This window comes from Rhinolophus sinicus, linkage group LG01 (assembly GCF_036562045.2).
Source record: "Rhinolophus sinicus isolate RSC01 linkage group LG01, ASM3656204v1, whole genome shotgun sequence".
Lineage (NCBI taxonomy): Eukaryota > Metazoa > Chordata > Mammalia > Chiroptera > Rhinolophidae > Rhinolophus > Rhinolophus sinicus.
This window is the reverse complement of record NC_133751.1, coordinates 185,708,643-185,728,500: the sequence shown is the minus strand read 5'-3', so window position 1 is coordinate 185,728,500 and position 19,858 is coordinate 185,708,643. Positions and strand designations below refer to the sequence as shown.

The window sequence follows — 19,858 nt, the reverse complement described above, 5'->3', positions numbered from 1 at the left end:
AGTGTTATTCTCACAGCTGTCAAGGCTTATGCCATGGAGAACCCCAAGACTCTCTGCTACTTTGTGGTTTATGGACTTATGAGTCTGAAAACATATGCAATGGAGCAGAAAAACCCCCACAATATCAAGTAAATAGAATTGAATATGTAGCTGCTAAGTGTTAAGGATGCTAACTGATATGCATGCAATCCTGGGAGAGAGAGAGATCCAAATCAATGAGCACCTGTGAAAATGCTTTGACCTCGGCGCCATCTACCTGGACTCACTTGGCTCTCGCTTCTTCTGAATAAGGGCATCTCCATCCATTCCATTATTGGGCACCCTCCAGCTTGACAAATGCTACTCTAAAAAATTTTAGAAAAATCATAAATGCTCCCATAGTAATGCAATCTGCCAGATAACTGCTGTTTGTCCATAATTCATATTGCACTTGTAATTATTATTAGCATTTTATTACCAGTCAGATCAATAAAAAATTAATGAATTTAAAATAATAATACATTTTTAATCATCCTCATGATGTAGTAAAGGAAAAAGGAATACAAAATAGTGATGTGTCTTGCCCAGACTTTCAAACAAACAAACAAACAAAAAAGAGATTACATTACAAGGTATTTTGTGTTGGATGGTGTTAGATTGTTCACGGCTACACTTGTTAAATGACTATGCCTTGAGATGGAAGAAGAATCTGAAGTCTTCTCTGCCAATGCTTGTGTTTCTTTGCAGTTTGACTAATTTCCTTCATAAGGGCAAACAATTGGGCAGGTCCATAGATTGTATTTCACTCTATAGTTGCTTAGTCTTCACAATAGACTAAGATAATTGATGTTTCACATTAAACAAAGCACACTCTATAGTGATTGCAACAACGTGTCTGAAATGCCCAGCTATAATGTTTTCAATATAATGTTATACTCATAAATGAGGCTATACATGTTGCAGAAATACATGCTTTATGTATGGGTCATTGCTCTGAATCAAGAAAGTAATGTCTCAGCAATTTAAATATGAGGAAAATATTCTAGCCATGACTTGAGATCAACATGAAACCATGGCTCTGGATTGCAAATATATGATGCCACTGTTGTCAACAAGACTTCTAGTTTCAGTGCCAATTGTTGGTTTTATTCCAAAGCCATGAATCAGTGAGCTGGGGTGGCATTGCCTTAACAGGCAGGTGTAAAAGGTGAGAGTTCCTGACAAAGGTCCAATCAGATAAGGAGCAATCTAACCAACTAGTGATGCCAGGTCACCTTGAGAAAAAACAGAGAATGTTGCCATTGTCTAGAATTAAGACTACTATGATTGACATGTAAAGCCATTTGAAGCTTTGAAATTTACTCTAGGCATCAAGAAGAACAAAAATATTATTACTAAATGGTTTCAGTGTGGTTTCAAAAACATAGCTGGTCTAATTTTGACAAATGATGTTTTTCTTGAAAGACTGAGGTATTCCTTGTGGGTATGCAAGATCCAGCGGCTGCAGGAAGCTTTATTAAATATTTAAAGACACAGACCACCAAGGCATGGAAAGCTATAGCCATAAGCAAAATTTCAAAGGAATGAATGAAGCTCATGTTCCGGCTTCACTGCCTCTATTTTTCTGTAATCCTTTCCTTACTTACACCCCTCTCTTGGTGCCCAATAAATCAGTGGTGGGGTGGTAAAATCACTGAGCTTGGAGTTAGAGTCTAGTTTGCATTTTGCCTCTAAATAAAAATTAGACCTACCCTCAGGGAATACAGGTAATAAAAATAGTAAACCATTATTCAGTCAAAAACGTTTTAAGCGACTTCATGCATTAACTTATTTAATCCTTAAAACCACCCATGAGACCACCTCAGAGGTGATGTAGATGCCTGATCTCTGCACTGTACACCTGAAGCTGAACAATAATGAATGCCAACTATAAATATATATATATGTATATATATAAATGGTTACAGGAAGTGGAGTACAGCATTAAGCTGCCTCTCTGTGTTTGTTTCTATGTTATTACATAGAGCTGCTACATCTCCCAGTCTTGGCCAGATGGCCTATGGAGTAGGTGCCCTTTGGGGCCCTGACAGTCTCCCTAGTCACCTACTCTGGGTGCTCCAGGAATGTCCCTTGTTTGGGTTGTGTTTGCCCTCCTGTTATACTTGAGCTTTCATTGTTATTGGCATGTCAGTGGGTGGAACTCACCCTCACACTGACAGGCTGTGGGATTTGGCCACATCTGCAGCTCACGGACTGTTGTGCAGGAGGCTTAACCCACTGAGTGGGGTTTGCCCCAGCAGGGTCTGGTGCCTATTGAGACAGCCCTTTGTGTGTACCACTTGTGGGCTAATTGGGCAGTGCTCTGAATCCAACCACCAAGTGTGTTGGTTCTGGGGCTCGTTGGTAGGGGCTCTGGTGCAGGCCCAGGTCAGCCACTGTTTATGATCAGCCAGGAACTACATGGTAGGAGGTACAAAGCTATCTGCAGTTGTTTGTGGCTTGTGCTACACCGGGAGGCACGTGGGAAAGGCCACACTGAGAAGCAAGGACATCTATCACCAGTACCAAGCCTGAGGTAACTCCTCAAAAAGCCAGGACACTCAGAGGCCTGCTTCCATCTGCCAGCTCCCTTAAGATTCAGATACTGATAAAGCCTCATGTTGTACACAAGTTCGGTGTGGCAGTTTCTCAGGGAATCATTAGAGTGGGAAGAATTGTGGTTACCAAATTAATGTAAATTCTGGTTTGGTGCCATTGCTGAGCCTGGAGCAACTCAACAGAAGCCTCAGAGCACACTGAGGCCAGTCTCTGCCTCCCTGGGGCCCATGGACTCTAATAGTTTTCCAAGAAAGAATGCAATGCTGGCAGGGCTGGCTGCTTGTGGAGAAAGTGCCTCTGGAGGTTGGGGGAGCTCAGTCAGGAAGGAGGAGCAGTGGAGCTCATCAGACCAATCAGATTGAGATTTGGCCTGTGGGGTGTGGGCTCAACGTAGGCAAGATGGCGCCTGCCTGCCCACTGCTCGGGAGCAAAGCCCCTCACAGGGAAAATGCTGACCATCCTCCAGTTCTTCTCCTGAAGCCATACACCTCAGTCTGTCCACCTCATGTGTCTCCAAGACCCCCAAGTCACCATCCCTTCACCGGAGCTCAAGGTGAGTGCCTGTGAGTGAGTGAGTCTGTGTGCGGGTTGTTTAAGAGTACTCCTGTGTTTTCTGCAGCCTTCCTTCCCACCCGAACAGTTGGAATCCCAGTTTTTCACAACTAAATGTAGTGGGAGCGCTTCTTCTCAGCACCAATATTACAGGCTGGGGAGCCTGGTCTGGGGGACTGGGATCCCTCAGTCATCCGGGGGGAACCAACATGGCTAAGATATCCTTCCTGATTCTCAACTGCTACACGCAGGTGTGGGTCCCATTCTGTGTCTCTGTCCCTACTACCAGTCTCTATGTGGCTTCTTTATATTTTTGGATATAGGACTTCTGTTTGGCTAGACTTCAGATGGTTCTCCTGGTTGATTGTTCTATAATTTAGTTGTAATTTTAACGGGTTTATGGAAAGAGGTAGGCACAGTGTTTATCTACTTCTCCATCTTGGGTCTCTCCTCAGCATATTTTTTTTTTTGTTTTTTATTTTAACTTAGAAAATAATTTTAGATTTACAGAAGCATTACAATAGTACAGAGTTCTCATTCACTCTTCGCCGCAGTTCATTTAATGTTAACATCTTACATGGTAAAACTTTCAAAACTAAAAATTTAATAGCTATATAACACTACTAATTAAACGATAGATTTTTTGTTCCAGGACTCAATCCAAGACACCACATTGCATTTAGTTGTCAGGTCTCCTAAGGTCCTCTAATGACAGTTTCTCAATGACCTTGACTTTTTGAAGAGTAGTGGTCAGGTATTTTGTAGAATGTCGCTCAATGGGATTCATTTGATGTTTTCTAGTGATTAGACTGAGAATATGAATTTTGAGGGAAAAAATCATGGGAGGAAATGTGCCTTTTTAAGTACTGTATCACAGTGAAGATATATCAGTGTGTCTTATGACAAGTGATGTCAATCTTGATCACTTGATTAAGGAGGTGCCTGCCAATTTCTCCACAATAAAGTCACCATTTTTCCCTTTCTGTACTTTGTTATTTATGTATCTATTTATCTTTCTGTAGATATTAAATACATATGCATTAAATATATATAAAATAAAATAAGTTTACACAGATATTACCAATTCCAATCCATTACCACAGAATTTATTTTAACATGCCCCTTTTGCATATCTGTAGCTGTACCTTGCTGAGTAGTGTTCTCTAACTATGAGAAACCTGGCTGTCATCATTTATAATATATTTAGTTATTTGTTCAATGTGAATGCACATATAAAATAGTTTCAGAATTGCTAGCATGTACCACTGTGAGAAATAGGTTTAGTAATTAGAGTACAGTGTTTTTTACATTTCTTCTTTCTTTATTTATCCTTAGAGTATCAAGTCAAAACACTATTTATTACCAAGTGACTTTAGTCAGCTTCTTTCTTCTCCCAACGTGACCACTAACCACAGCTCTACAACTTGACAAGCTCTGTGACATTGGAAAAATTGCCTGCCTGACATCTTTCCCTCAGTTTTATCATCTAAAAGACTGGAAGTATAGTAGTAAGAAATTTTTGATTGTGAATAGTGCCTGGCACATAATAAACACTAAATTAGTATTTGCTACTATTATCACCCCATAGTCATTATTGAGGCAAAAAACTGACTTGCAATTATTACACACATAATTTTGCATTATAATTTATTTTTGTTCTTGTCCTCTTTGGGTTGTGAACTTTTTGAGAATAGAAATTAGGTCTTTATTTAGTTTATTCACACAAGTACCTTGCGTGATAATGCCTCAAAAGATTTTGCAGATGTTATTAAGTAGAAGGTACATGCTAAATATTAATAAAACCAAACAGTACAGCATAATGAATCATATCAGTGTACTAATAAGTGATTATGAATCAATATTATCTTTTCCCAGTCACAAATTGTTTTGACGTAATTCTTGAGAAAGTACTTATTTACATATGCATATATCTCTCTTCTAGAAACTTACAGAATAACTTCTAAAATTCTATTTGATCTTTCCCTTTGGCTTAACAGTTTTTTCAAACTACTTTGGAGGCAAAAGACAACATAATGTGTCATAAGAACTAACCAGATCTCTTTTATCTTTCTATCTCAAAACAAAAACCTTGACCAAGATGGCACAAAAGAAAGAGGAAGTCAGGAGTTGGGATGGTAAGAACAAGAAGATAGCAATTACTCTGAAATAAGTATGGTAATTTGTCAAGGATTAAAATGTCAACATTAGATCATGACTTATCTTTAGGGGAAAGATATAACATCCTCATTCATAATGACAAATTTTATTCTTCTGGTAGTAATCTGTCTGGTTGTTGTGTTCCCTTTAATTTCTACAAGTATTTTTGCATGGGAAAGCATTAGAGAGATATGATATATTTTTATCTGTCTTTATTTTGAGTCTATAACGAGGAACTACTTTATGCTAGATAAATATAGATATAAATGAAATAACAAGTACATAAGTTTCATATTCTTTTATTAAACATGCAGGGAATGTAGAAAAATCATGTTTTAGGCAATCAGGAAAAAAAATCTCCATTATCCTGAATATAATAATTTGAAAGTATAGGACAAAATTAATATAAAGGAAATAAATAACTTTGAATCCATTAACATTTGTGCTTTAGCAATAACATTTGACAATGTTTAAATAGCTAACAGCAAAGGGATTTAACTTGCATAAAAATACTATTTAACCAAAATTATTAATGTAATTTCTGGTTTCTGACATTTTCATAATGTCAGCAAAGAAGATAAGATTATTAGATAATAAGAAACTAATTTCCATGAATTTCCATAAAACCTTATAAGGTCAGATTCATATGTATTAGTACAACTTTGTATACTCTCAAATTGTACCAATATATCTCAGATATAGGATATTACATCTCTGAATTGAGGTAAAATTTACTGCCTTCCTAGAGACTATATAATATTTGTATTTTCACTAACATGTCACAGTAATCAAAAGCTTGGGTTTCAATGGAAGTGAAATTGCTTTCAATTGCTAGATAATGAAAAATAAAAACTACATTACTAAAAAAAACAAACAAAAAAAACACATTACTGTGTTATACCCAAGATGACAAAATATCTGCAGTGAAGTTACCCACTAGTTGTTAATCCTTTATTCATAAAACATTTATTGAGCATTCTAGTCAATGTACTGTGCTATACATTTAGGGAATATAAAGATCAAGAAGATAGTCTATTTGGGTACACAGAATTATAATACAAGGTTAAAATTGGAAGAGAACTGATAAACATTTTTGGAAATATGTAAATGGGAGGCAATATTAAAATTATGTTAAGTTTCAGTGAAATCAGCAACAAAGAGAAGTTTAGTGACCTGCTCAGAAAAGCATTTACCCTTGTTCTAAGGTGCCATTGTTTCATCAATTCATGATTATTTTAATATCAGCACGTTTGGGGAGGAGGCACAGCTAGAAAATATTATGGTAAACACACACAAACATTTGATTTTCTACTAATATCAATATGATTTTTTCATATTATCCTCTACCATTTTCTTGTTTAGTATCACAAAGTTTTTTTTTTCATATTTAAAATATAAAATTCTTTAAACTTACTTTCAGCCATTAGCAAATATACATATTTAATATAACCAGTACATACTACTTTTATAATATGATTTTAACCACTTCAGCACCTTTAAGATAATTAATATAGTTTTAAAGCACAGCAAAGAATACTATGGTATTTTATTTTGCATTTCTTATTTAGCTGAATACATAGATTTGTTTTTATTTTAATTAACTTTAGCATTGCTGGAAGTTAAACAGCTTTTCTTGAGTTAGCCAGAATTTTTGACAGTTAGATTTTAATGACTTAAAATGAATCAGTCAACTCAATCTTCTTTTTTCAAAAATTCTCCAATCTAAGATAACTGTCAATTATAACTGCCTCATACCTCTCAATGTCAAAGCAAAATTCAACTTTGTCTGCTTGTTGGTTTGTTCTTCTTCTTGGGTTGGTTCTGTAATGCAATTGACTATTGCTTTACAAGAACATATTTAAATATGGTCATTTCTCCAGTGATAAATATTTGCTTCATTTTTAGTCAATATCTATCTCATAGATCTAGGTCCATTTATTCTGCTTATACAAAAAGCTTTCTGTTTTAAAGAAGCCATATATGGGTTAATGGATATCAGAAAAATAAAGCAAGAAAAGAAAACATCACTTTTCATTGTTTGTTTATAGAAAATCCATTAGACACACATGTATTTTTAAGGAATGATGTGGTTCAGCCTACACACAGGTAAATTTGTACGCTCTAGTCAAATGGATGCATGAGTCCAGATGGGGACCCTAAAGTATTTGAGCAGACTTGACAACAGCGCTCTGAACAATGACTTCCTACACTAAACTGGTGTGTTCATTCTCCCAGATAAAAAGTCCTATAAAATCTAAATCACTTCCGGTGAAGCTATAGCTAAGAGCCTCAGGAGAAAGAATTGTTCTGCTTCAGAAGCAGAAAAAATATTCATATTGCTTTGCAGGAGGCTGTTACTATTTTTTAAACTTTATTACTTTTTAAATTATGAAAGCAATACTGCTCATTGTAATAAATCCCAACAATACAGAATAAAATGTTAAAAAGCTTCATCCCCTTCCTACCAGTCTCCTGAATACCTCCAGGGATTATATTGAGATGAGAGAAAGATGGAGAGGATTTGATGGGTGACTTTCACTTTTCATTTATTTAGTTTCTGTTTGGATCTTTTTTTTAACAATGAAAAAGTTTGCATAGGATAGCTATGTAGCTAAAATACGATTTCACATTTCTGTAAGGATATAGATTAATATTATGAAGATGTCAACTGGGTCCTTCCTGCCCAATGAAATCTAAAACTTCCAATTCCATGGCTATGGAATTGCTAATCTGCAGATTTCAGGAATTTACTCTTCCATGGTCCTTTGTGCTCCGTCCTCTATCAATATGTGCTATCTGTATTACTGTGTTTCCCTGAAAATAAGACCTAGCTGGACCGTCAGCTCTAACGTGTCTGTTGGAGCAAAAATTAATGTAAGACCCGATCTCATTTTACTATAAGACTGGGTCTTACATAATATAATATAATACCAGGTATACAATATAATTTAATATAATATAATATAATGTAATACCAAGTCTAATATTATTTAATATTATATCATATAATATAATACAGGTCTTATAATACATATAATATAAGACCAGGTCTTATATTAATTTTTGCTCCAAAAGACGCATTAGAGCTGATGGTCTGGTTAGGTCTTATTTTCAGGGAAACATGGTATAATAGGTGGGCTGAGACATATAGCTGGACAACCAGTAGGTTCCCTCTAAAGATCCATTCATATGAAAGCTATGAGGCCAATGCAGACCTTTATGAAGACTTTATATGTGAAGTGAGGGAGGATTTGCATTCACACCATCTAATATGCTTGTTTACAATCCTGTTTTCCAAAGATGCTTTTTCATTGCTCGCCCACTCCAACATTCCCTCTCCCCTTTCTCCTTTCACAAAGCCTAAGACTCCTTAGATTTTCTCTCTCTCCCTTTCAAATTTTCAATTTCTATGTTTCTGTTTGCCTTAGTAATATAGCTGTTACTGCCAATTTTCATAGAAAAATATTTCAAGGTGCTCTGCAATATAAAGCAATGATTTTAGAGATAAGATATTATTATAAGTGCCAATGTTATACTGTATACTGTCATGTTATACTCTTTGCCTTGAAAAAATATTTGTAATTCCTCTACCTTTTCTGACTCAGGGCTTATTGCCTTTCCATATACTTGGAATTCTCTCGTCTGATGTTTCCTACCTAACACATGGAGTATCTCTCATCTTCTTTTCCAGGCTTCTCATTAACCACACTGGCCTCTACTCCATCCAGTTCAGGAAGGAGCTTTCCTTCTCATTATTTTTGCATCTGGGCTGAGTCATACTTGCATGAACTCTAGTCCCCCAATTGCTTTCAGTCCTGAAAAGACGATTCAGTTTTGTCCTGTGTGGAATGCTGAAGTTATTTTTCTCTCTTCCTCATTCCAAGTTATCTCCATTTAGCATGATAATTTATGGAGACATCCAGGGCTCTTAAATTCGTGTGCTTCCCTAAAATATTCTGCACCAAATTGAGACTGCCATGACTTACCACAACCAAACCAATTTTTTCAAAATAAGTTCAATGGCACCTGCTTGTATGGCTCATTGCCGTCTTCTCTCACTTGAAGGTACATGCAGGACTATTTAGATAACCATCATTTTTAATTAAAAACAAAACAAAACTGATCCTGGACTAAAACCAAATGTCAATCAATAATAGAGTGTGTGTGTGTGTGTGTGTGTGTGTGTGTGTGTGTAATATACAGTAGGATACAATATACAATATAGCAATGAAAAATCAATGATTCAGAACTTTATGAAGCAAATTGAATAAATCTCTTGATCATATGGGGTGGAAAACAAGTTATATATGAATACTCAGATAATTCCATTATATAAAGTTCAAAAACATACAGTGGAAACAAAACAGAAACATAACATTACAAATTATATTATTTATTGCATATATTTATAATTATATATATTACAAATATTATATATCGTATCATTATTATATCAGGATGCTGTTTATCACTGAAAGGCAGTAAGAAGTAGGTAGGATGGGGAGTCATACGCAGGAGACTTCAAAGACATGCATAATAATATACTTCTTAAACTTGGCGGTGGTCAGGCAGAGGTTTTTGTATCATTATTCTTTATGCCTTACATAAAATTATAACTTTTTGGTATATATATATACCAAATAGTTATAATTTTATATATATATATATATATATCAATATATTCTGAAATAATAACTAAAAACTCTTGTGCTATATTCATCTAATCCTAAAATTGGTTTTAATTTTTGAAACACATTGTTTGGAGTACGTTTGAGGACTAAGGTTCACTGGGTCTCAGAGGTAACTAATGCAACCGTGTTGAGAGAAGTACAATACTGGGGAAGGAACCATTTCTACTGTCACTTCCAATAAAATAATCTGTTTTTCTGTAATTATAGAAAGAGAAACTATTTTGTGAGCTAAATATGCTACTTGTAGGCTAGTACAATAGACCCATACAGTATCTTGACCAGGAAGAAGTCACAAGAGATTAGGCACATGTAGATGAGAACATTGAATGAAAAGCACCACTGAAATCACCCCCTGGAGACAACTCCAAGAATAGGATGAATGGCATGAGATAAAATCAGGTGAAGTTTCATCCTAGAGATTTCTGTGAAGTAGGATGAAGATGTTTACAATATCTTCCTCAATTTTCTAAGGGAATCAAGCCTGATAATTAAGAACAAGTGTTTGAGGAGAAACTGGCAGCTAATGAAAGGGGCTGAAAACAAAGCTATGTAACCTTAAAACAAGTTCTCAGATTGTACCTCTCAGGAGAGCCCCCTTTATACCGACATGTGCTTCTGATTGCCCCAGAAGCATCAACACTAGCAACTAAATGCTGTTACCCAGAAAAGACACATCCTTTTTACACACACTCCATTTGCCAAAGCAAGTCAAAGGCGATACCTGACATTGAGAAGACAGGAAAGCACAATTCTCCAGAAGTAGAGAAGTATTTGCACATGCACACACAGCAGTTATGTCTACTACCCAGACCAGGCACCAAAAGGTATATATTTCCTTTCTAAATTTTAACTTATCAATGTGTGAATGTTTCTGTAAGAAAAACAAAAAACAAAAACCGCATTATATCCAAACTAATTCCAAGTAAAAATATCAACTGTATCACCAGATACTATGAAGAAATCGATTGTCCAATATATCTGCTTTCATCCACTTACTGGAGGAGATAAAATTAATGTAAAACTGACTGGAGAAGGGAAACTACTCATTATATGAGCATTCATTACCCAGCTTCCAGGGAGCTTTTGACTCCGGACAGCATATAGCTAAACAGCTTTTGAGAGAGCTTTAAAGAGCTTCCCCTTAGAGAAAAAAATAAACCTCCCATATATCATTTCAACAGACTCTTCATGGGTCACAGACTGCTTGGGTTTAAAAAACAATAAGGAAACTGTGTTAGGAAAGTGGAAACTATGTGGGAAATGGCAGAATATTACTTAAACCACAACAGCAAGAGATTAAGTTTGAACAATTTTGCCTAACCTACTTCATCTTTTCTGTAGTTAGACATATTAATCATTTTTTAATTAAACAGTTGCCAATAGTGTAAATGAAAATTGTGACAAAAAAATAGGGGTACATTTAGCTGGAAGGGGTATTAGATTTCATTTTTACACTTTTCTCTGCCTTTGAGAAGCTCCATCTTAGGGCATGGCTAAGTCAGATGTTTAAAAGTTGCGTTTTTGTGTAGTTTTTCTCTATCTTTACTAGCCATTTGTTTTCCAACCCTCATATGCCTTTGGCTATAAAGAAGGTGAAATTTACTTGCTCTAAATCAGCAATTTCCAAAGATTTGTATGCCACAGATCCTCAGAGGGTGGTTGTTAAAAAGAAAAATTCTTATTCCTAGATTGTCTCTGAGGATACAGACTCCGAAGACCTCAGGAAGGGTCCAGCAATCTCCTATTTAAACGAGAGCCCCCGTTGGTTCCGATGTTAGAGATCTGAATACCTCCTTTTGGGAAACACTGTTGTAAAAGGATTGATTACATAGATCAATTCATTCAAGTATTTTTTTCAAACCTTCAATAAAGTGGATGACCAAGGATGGGCTGCTTACCACCCAGGATAACACACGAAGAAGAGGAGTGTTTCTATAGCATTGATTCTCTATGTAATCATTGGCAGTTGCTATGCTATGACCTCCATCAGAGTAGCAAGTGAGTTCCACCACTAAGAAGATAGCCTCCTTGCAGAGGCAAGATACACAAGACACTGGCACTGACCTCAAGGAGCTGATCATCTTTTAGGGGAGTAAAGCCAGGCAGATTAATTACAAAGGAGAAATATATGCAAGGAGGTGGCATTAAACATATTCTCATTTAGGGAGGAGCAGCATTTTAACAGACATCTAAATGGATCAAACATATTCTCATTGGTGGGGACAGCATGAAGCTAGGCTTAGATAGAGAGACATGCAATTTATGTTAGGAAATGGCTAATGATCCGGGTTGACTAGAATGTGATGATGTGACAATTTTCTAAATAATTTGTTTGCAATCTAAAAATTTTAATGTAAATAATTTGGGGGAGAAGGAGAAGGGAAGGTAAAGGAGAAAGGGAAAAACAGCTGACACGAATTTCCCCTAATGGTAACCATAATCAATTCTATATACTTAAATCTTGCTTTATTCTCAAGGTAATTCTTTAGTGAAAGGACAAGAAAGTAAAACCACACAAGCAGACAGGAGGGAGGAGAAGGGAGACAAGCAGAATTGAATGAGAGAACTAGATGACTGCAAAGTACTTGAAAAGAACATTACCCAACGGCTGGGGTTAGTGTGATCCTATTTGATTAAGCTTGGCATAAAAAAGCTACTTCGTTACTTGGCAGCCACACAAAGAAAGGCAAAAGAAGAGATAGACCTGATTTTAAAACACAGTGGGCTCAAAAAGCTCCCAAGAAAGTACTTAATGTACTCAAGCAAGTATAATATGTGATTTGCCTAAGAATAGTATAAATACCATTTCCGTTTGTGATAATTTGTAAAGTTATGTTCGAGAGAATGCTTTGCTCCTAATTATAATGACTCTTAGAGAAATGAAAATCAGTTTGCCTGAGGAATTTATCCCATCCATTCCTGTTTATTCCAAGAGATGCCCCATGTCTGAGAAGAGCTTCAGTTATGACACATCACTCCTGTTTTTAATTTGTTTTTTGTAGTATTTTCTAAAGGATTTCTGAAGTCAGAAAATGAATTACCTTTCCTTTTGCCAAGAACAAACTGCATTGCAGTAGGTTCTAGAGACATCCCACTTTAAATGCTTTGGTTGAGAAAATGTTTCTCCAAATTAAGGTAATGAGCCTGAGAAATATAAAATAAATTTGAATTGCTGTCCTTGTGTAAGACAATGTCTCTTAGTGGAGACGATGTAATCTTACATATTAATAAATAGGGATCTGTGCCATGTCATCAAATTGGAGTCTGAGATAAGTTAATTTTGTTTATAAGCTCCATTTGATTATCTAGTGTTTCTCCAATTTAAGAGATCATGGCAAACAAAACCCCAACTTTAGAGATTTCTCAAACAGTTCTGCATACTCATTACCTTCTAAAAAAAAAAAGCAAGATCTTTCAGAGCATTTAAATCATGATTTAACTAAAAAAGCAATTTCAAGTAATATTTTAGTGATATATTGCATAAAGCCAAGCAATCTTTAACATGGAAGCAGATATTAAGGGAGAAAATGGGAATGTCTAATATATGTATTATTGAAAAGCACGAGATTGCTGGGATCCAGGAGCAGAATTTCTCCTGAACAGATATATGGGGAGACTGAAATGCTCTAGCAATGGGGATGTACCCATTTTGAACAACTTGTATAGTTAACTGGAAAAAGCATCAAAGCAATCTGTCCACGTCGAACACACTGCTTAGCCAGTCACCTGACTTCTCTGAACCTCCCTTTACTCATCTGCAAATAATGGGGTTAGACCACATGCTTATTCATGAAAGTTTTATAAATACAGAATATTGAGTCCCACCTAGATCTAATGAAACAGAATGAGCATTTAACAAGAGCTATGGGTGACTACTGTTTACCTCACGTTCGAAAAGCACTGACCTAGGTGGTATTTTCCCAAAGTGGTACTTTGCTTTGAAGCCCTCCCTCATTTCTGCAAGCTCTCCCTTTGGCAAGTGAGGCAGCAGTCTTAGGAAAAAGGTCAATGTTTTCCTGAGTTTGGGAGCGAGACAAATTTGGGTTGCAATCTTGTATATTAATGTTTTCCTTGACTGTTTTCTGTGTAAATTAATGTGTGTCTAGTCTCTGATACATAGTTGAGACTTAATGACTGGTATCTGTATGCTACTATTTCTTTCATTTTTACAACCTTGGATTTGCCCCCTTAACTCATGTTAGCTAAGGGATAAAGCTAGCTCATAATGGCTTAAGGACCAATTTCTCTGTCTAGCTGTGCTTTCCTTTCAAAAGGAGATTCTAAGAGGCTATTGCTCTTGAAAGGGCATAGTCAACATGGCCTTCTGTTCACCTCTCTTCTCAAGTTGTCTCTGGACTGTGACTGGACTCTGGATAAGTATCTGCACTAGAATTATAGGGAAGAGCCATGATTTGCTTCTATGCCCAAATGCTTGATTCTGCGGCAGACCCTGGGCCCACTTTCTCCAATGCTCATAAGGAAGTAAAAAGTTTCCCAGAAAGTTAGCTGATCTCCAATTTAAGCGTTGAAAAAAATCAACCATTAGATATTGTTATGTTGTAGATGAGCTGAAAGAGGAATCCAACTATCCTCAGTGCATGCCACAGACACAGTCATTTTGGGCCCAGCAGTGTCTCCCCCATCTTAGCAGCCATTGTTAGTGCCATTTACTTTGTTAGGGGGAGGTACCAGGCCACGGCCTTGGCCATAGCAAATTGTATCTGGACTGTTGCCTCACCCCAAAGTGGATTGTTTCCTAACATTTGGCATCTCACATCAAGAAAACAAATGGAGGCCTACATACCATATCTCTAAATTATTTGAAATTATAAATTGAAACTTAAAGTCATCATTATTTAGGTGTCTGAAAATTTTAAGTTAAATTTAAAATTTAATTAATTATTAAATTATTTTTATGAAGAATATAATTATCTGTATTTCTGGTATTCAATATCTTCTTAGTTGCCAATGAAAAAATTAGTATTACACTTAATGTCTGTGTCTCTTTCTCCCTGAAGTTATTTAACATAAACATATCGTAATTTACCCTGTATTCAATATCACAGTAGCCACTTGCAACAGTTGCAAACACCCCACTAGTTCAGCGCTTTCTACAAATGGAGATGTAAAGGAAGCAATAAAATGGACCATCATTATTTCTGGGAAATAATGCTTAATTATGCAAGAATCAGAAGCATAGCATCTGAGAAGAATGTTGTGGAAAGTTATTGAATTTGTCTTTTCAGTTAGCGAGGGGTTTTAACTGCTCAAATTTCCCTCCTACTCTGAAGCAATGTATTTTTCCATAAACTTTCATGACATTTGTCTTTTCTTTTGAGAAAGGAGAAAGTCAAGCAAAAGATGTTGAGAAGCTTTTTTTCTGGAGCTTGAAGGGTGTTCATCAAAAGAGCACAGGCAGGTTACAGGTCATCTATGCCAAATGACAAAAGAGTCCCTGTGTTCTTCAATACACTTATTTTGCATATTATTTTGCAGAGCCCTCTAAATGGAGGGACTCGATGTAGAAGCCCTTCTTGCTTGGGTTTAAGGGCAATGTGTATTTTTTGGCTGATCACACAGAGATAGTTGGTTAAAACTGCCCAATAAAACTATAGCTCACCAACGTGGAAAATGAGTGGTTCATGTGGTCAGTCTTGAGAATTGTCAGGCCAATGTTCTATATATTTATGAAGACTCTCTACATCAAGGCATTTGTATAATTGAACCAAGTTGATAGGTTGCTACTAAATGTATTTCTGCTCCTACCTCATGTATCATCATTCTTGTAATAAATATATATTATTATGAATAACCTGGGATTTTTATTTCTTGAGAACCTGAGTGGCCTAAACAGCAGGTCTAATACATATTCTTTATAAATAACTTCACTTTAAAGCTATGTTATCTTGTACCAGCCATTAATATCCCAGAGCTTCAATTATCCATTAATATCAAGTTGGGAAAATTGTATCTATCACTCAGGGTTGCTTTAAGGATTCAATATGTTGTATGCTTAGAAGGTGTTAGTTACTTAAATATGAATGCAAAGCAAAAAAGACAAGTCCCAAACCCAGAAATATTTCCATCAGTAACACATTTATATTTCATAGGACGGCAGATGAGATACTACTATTTTCTCTTGGCCACAGTGTTTTTTTCCTTTGTCAGATATCTCTGAAAGTCACTATGATGAATCTAGTTAGAACACTCTAATCTAGTGAGTGCCTGGCTCCCTACCACCATAAAAGTTTCCGAAAGAGGCAGCTCCAAGCTGCAGCTTGTCCTTGAGTCAGGCTTATACCTGTGGACTGCCAAGTTGGATTTAGTCTGCAGGTCTTCCAACACTCAGAGGAAATGATCTTTTTGTCAGAAGGAGCCCAAGGGCATGAGCAAAATGTCATTTGCTACATTGCTGAGATGTATTGCATAAAAACAACTGAAACATTTACTGTCTCCAGCTGCTGCTTACTCCAGCTGTGTTTTTACTTTACTGCATCCAATCATTGATGGATTCTATTATTCCTACCAAAACTCTTATACTTAGATTTTATTAAATTACTCTTGTATTGTGACTTTGTTATGTTTCCTAGACATATAATATTATATATATATATATATATATATATATATATATATATATATATATATATATATGGTTCAGAGTTACTTTGCAGAGTTGATCTCCAATATCTAATACTGGATAATAATGGAAAGTGCAGGATAAAAAGCATTCAAATGCATTCATTTAAGATGGGTTTCTAATTGTTTAAATAATTTGTGTTTTGTAGTTCAACTGTTTTCTAAAAGGATTTGGGATAACTGATGGTATTGATACACATCCAAAATAAACACTTGAAATAACAATTTTAAATTTAGACCAAGATCCATGGGAAAAGAGAGTGAATGCTAAATCAGAAATTTAGGATTAGTTAGCTACACATACGGAATTCAAAATTTAAATTTGACTCTGAGAATCCAAGAGTGCAAAGTGTTTACCTTGAATGATATATCTATCACACTCATCATGTGAGAAAATAAAGTGTCCAGATTCAACCAGAGACACAAAACTATACTAAGTATGTATCCTGTCCCCTAGTATCAGTGAAGAGGTTCAGAACAGGCCTTCCCAAGATGTGCCAATTTGGCATGTAGACTGTTTTGACACCCCGTGGCTCAAGAGAAATCTTTACCTCTCCCTTAAAGAATGTAAACTGCATGCATTGCCTATAATAAGGGTTTTTACAAGAAATAACTTTTTTGTGAGTTATCTATATGTCAGGGAAAACCAATTACTGAATATCTGCTCTTCTTATTGTCCTCTGAATTACCCTCCTCCCCACTGAAACCTCAGACCCCTTATTCTATTCCTTAGCTCAGGATATCATGTATACCTCGTTTTACCCTCCTGACTCAGAACCTCTTTAATGGGGGCTCTCTGACTCTCGTGTATATGGGATTCCAGTACACACAAAATTAAATTTGAATTTCTCCTATTAATCTGTCTAATGTCAATTTAATTATTAGATCAGCCGAAAGAAACTAAAAGGGTAAAGTTTTTCCTCCACAACAACTGCATGCTCCTTATGTCATTTAGCTTTCTAAGCCTGGCACTCAGCACAAAACCTGGTTCATAGCAGACCCTCACTAGTTTGTAAAATGAATTAATTTATTATATGAATCCTATAGCATGATAAATATGAAACAAAAATGTAGTCAAAGTTTTGCAAGAGATCCTAAATATAAAATTGGAACACAGGTTTTGTAAAAGGTTTTGTGCAAGGTTATTCTTTATTTAATTTTGTTTTCAACTTTGTTCCTTCCCCTAGTCCTGCCATAGTATTTGTTGATTTATCTTGGTAATATATGTATCCTTATGCAATATGCAGTGTTATTTTAAGTTTGTGTATTTTCTATATATATATAAATGGTATGTTGCTCTAGAGTTTATTATCCTCATTTTTTTTTCACTTTACACTAGGTACATTGCTGTATGTGTTTTGTTTTAATTTCAAAATATTACATGGTGCTTAACCATCACTTTTTATTTATACATTTCCTTAAAGGACACCAAGATTGCCTCTGATGTCCAAGAGCCTCAGAAATAAACCTGTCAAGCTGGAACAATTTTTTCTCTGAGGTATAATCCCAAAGCCAGACCACCGAGTCTTATTCTATATGGGTTTGGCATCATCAATATGCCAGATCATTCTTTACAAGCAGTTATACTTCTACCTGCTGGGTGTGATAGTTTCCATTTCTCTACATACTTTCCAACATTTGATATGTACTGATTTTAAAGTTACACTCATTTGATGTGTTTAAAGCATTGTCTTGTTTAAATATGTATTTCTTTGATTACTAATGAGTCTGAGTATTACTTCGCATACTTGTTTATAATCAAATTTCCCATTTCGTCTATTTTTTATGTCCTTTGATCATTTTTTTCTATTGATTTGTTCCTTGTTGATATTAGGAATTTCTTATATATTCTATGTATTAGTCCTCAATCTATTTTAGATATTACAAATATATTTTCCCAGTCAGTTATTAGTTGGTTAACTTTGTCTATACTTCAATTTACTGATCAGACGTTCTTGATATTGATGTGTTAAAATCCAATTATTTTTGCCTTATGGTTTGTGATTTTGGGTCACAAAAAGTCCTTTTTCACTTCAAAGTTCCAAAGATAACAGTTTATATTTTCTTCTGTTATAATTTTAGTTTTATTTTCACATGTTTTTAAACTCCTTTGAGTTTCTATCTCACCATTTTATTTTATGTTGTTTTATTTTACTTTACATTATATTATTTATAGGACATGTTAACATCAGAAATAATGTCGCATATCCTTTTCCTTATTTTTGGTCTAGCTCCTTCTGGAAAGTAATTTCCATGAGAAAAGATTGTCAGTTTTTGTCTCCATTTTATTTTCAATACCCAGAATGTGAAATAGTCTACTTCAACATGGAACAATAACCCCCAGATATAGAAATTTTAACTCTACAATAGTTCATCCAAATCTGACATTTTAGAATCATTTAATCAACAGGTTAAGTTTCTTAAGGATTCTCAATTTGTGGCTACTAAATGAAGACATCACCATGGAAAAGAATGTTTATCTTTATATTACATGGAACTCATTACTTTAATGAATTTACCAGGTTGTTTAAATACGTTAAAAATAGAGATGCTAAGACAGCTTCTTTTATGCTACTTGGGACAGGAATTTGATCTGTCAAATGAATTCTGGCTGTAATGTTAGGTATTGCAACAACTAGAAAAACTTAATAGCCTTGGATTAAATTGTATATAAAGTCATTCTGAGTCTGAGTATGATCTGATGAATAATTGCATCCGGTAACATTGGGGATTCAGCCTGAGTGATAATCCCTTTGTATACTTCTGTACCTTCCTTCTCTGTCTCTTTCTTAAACACCTTCCACTCCTTGGCTTTCAGTGAGTTTTTAATGGCCAGACCTCTTCATCAGCCCTAGGCCTGGTTTATATGTGGCTCACCACTCCCATCTGAAAATATTAAATTTCAGTTCCCTCATCTTTTCTGAGGACAAGTTCATCTGTCGGAGTTCCCCTGTAGGATCAGTTTGGAGCTACCCTCCAAGGGACTTTTGCCAGAGACCCCACCTTTGTCTCTAGCACGACTCACACTCCTGGGAAACGCTTCGTTAAAAAATTACTTGCGCGCAGATCCAATTTGTAAGCTAAGCTTCTGGAACACTCAACCTAACAAAATAATTGATGAACTCTAGTAAGACTCCAAAGCCTTCTCTCGTAGCAGACACAGAACAATAAAGTTCAGTTACACCTCAATGCTACTTGTTTTTCAGAGTTAAGGAACCCAATCCTCCAATGTTAAAAAGAAA

General features: G+C 35.6%; 1 long non-coding RNA gene across 2 annotated transcripts in view; it reads right to left on the bottom strand.

Annotated features, from left to right (window-relative positions):
- LOC141568141 (uncharacterized) overlaps positions 1 to 19,858 on the bottom strand; it is a 65,027-nt gene that overhangs the window by 18,253 nt on the left and 26,916 nt on the right. The window contains exon 1 of one of the 2 annotated variants that reach the window (XR_012491199.1): positions 224 to 346. The exons of the other annotated variant lie outside the window; for it this stretch is intronic. This is a non-coding gene — a long non-coding RNA (uncharacterized LOC141568141). Of the gene's footprint in view, positions 1 to 223; positions 347 to 19,858 lie in introns of those variants that run through there. 2 annotated transcript variants of the gene reach the window in all.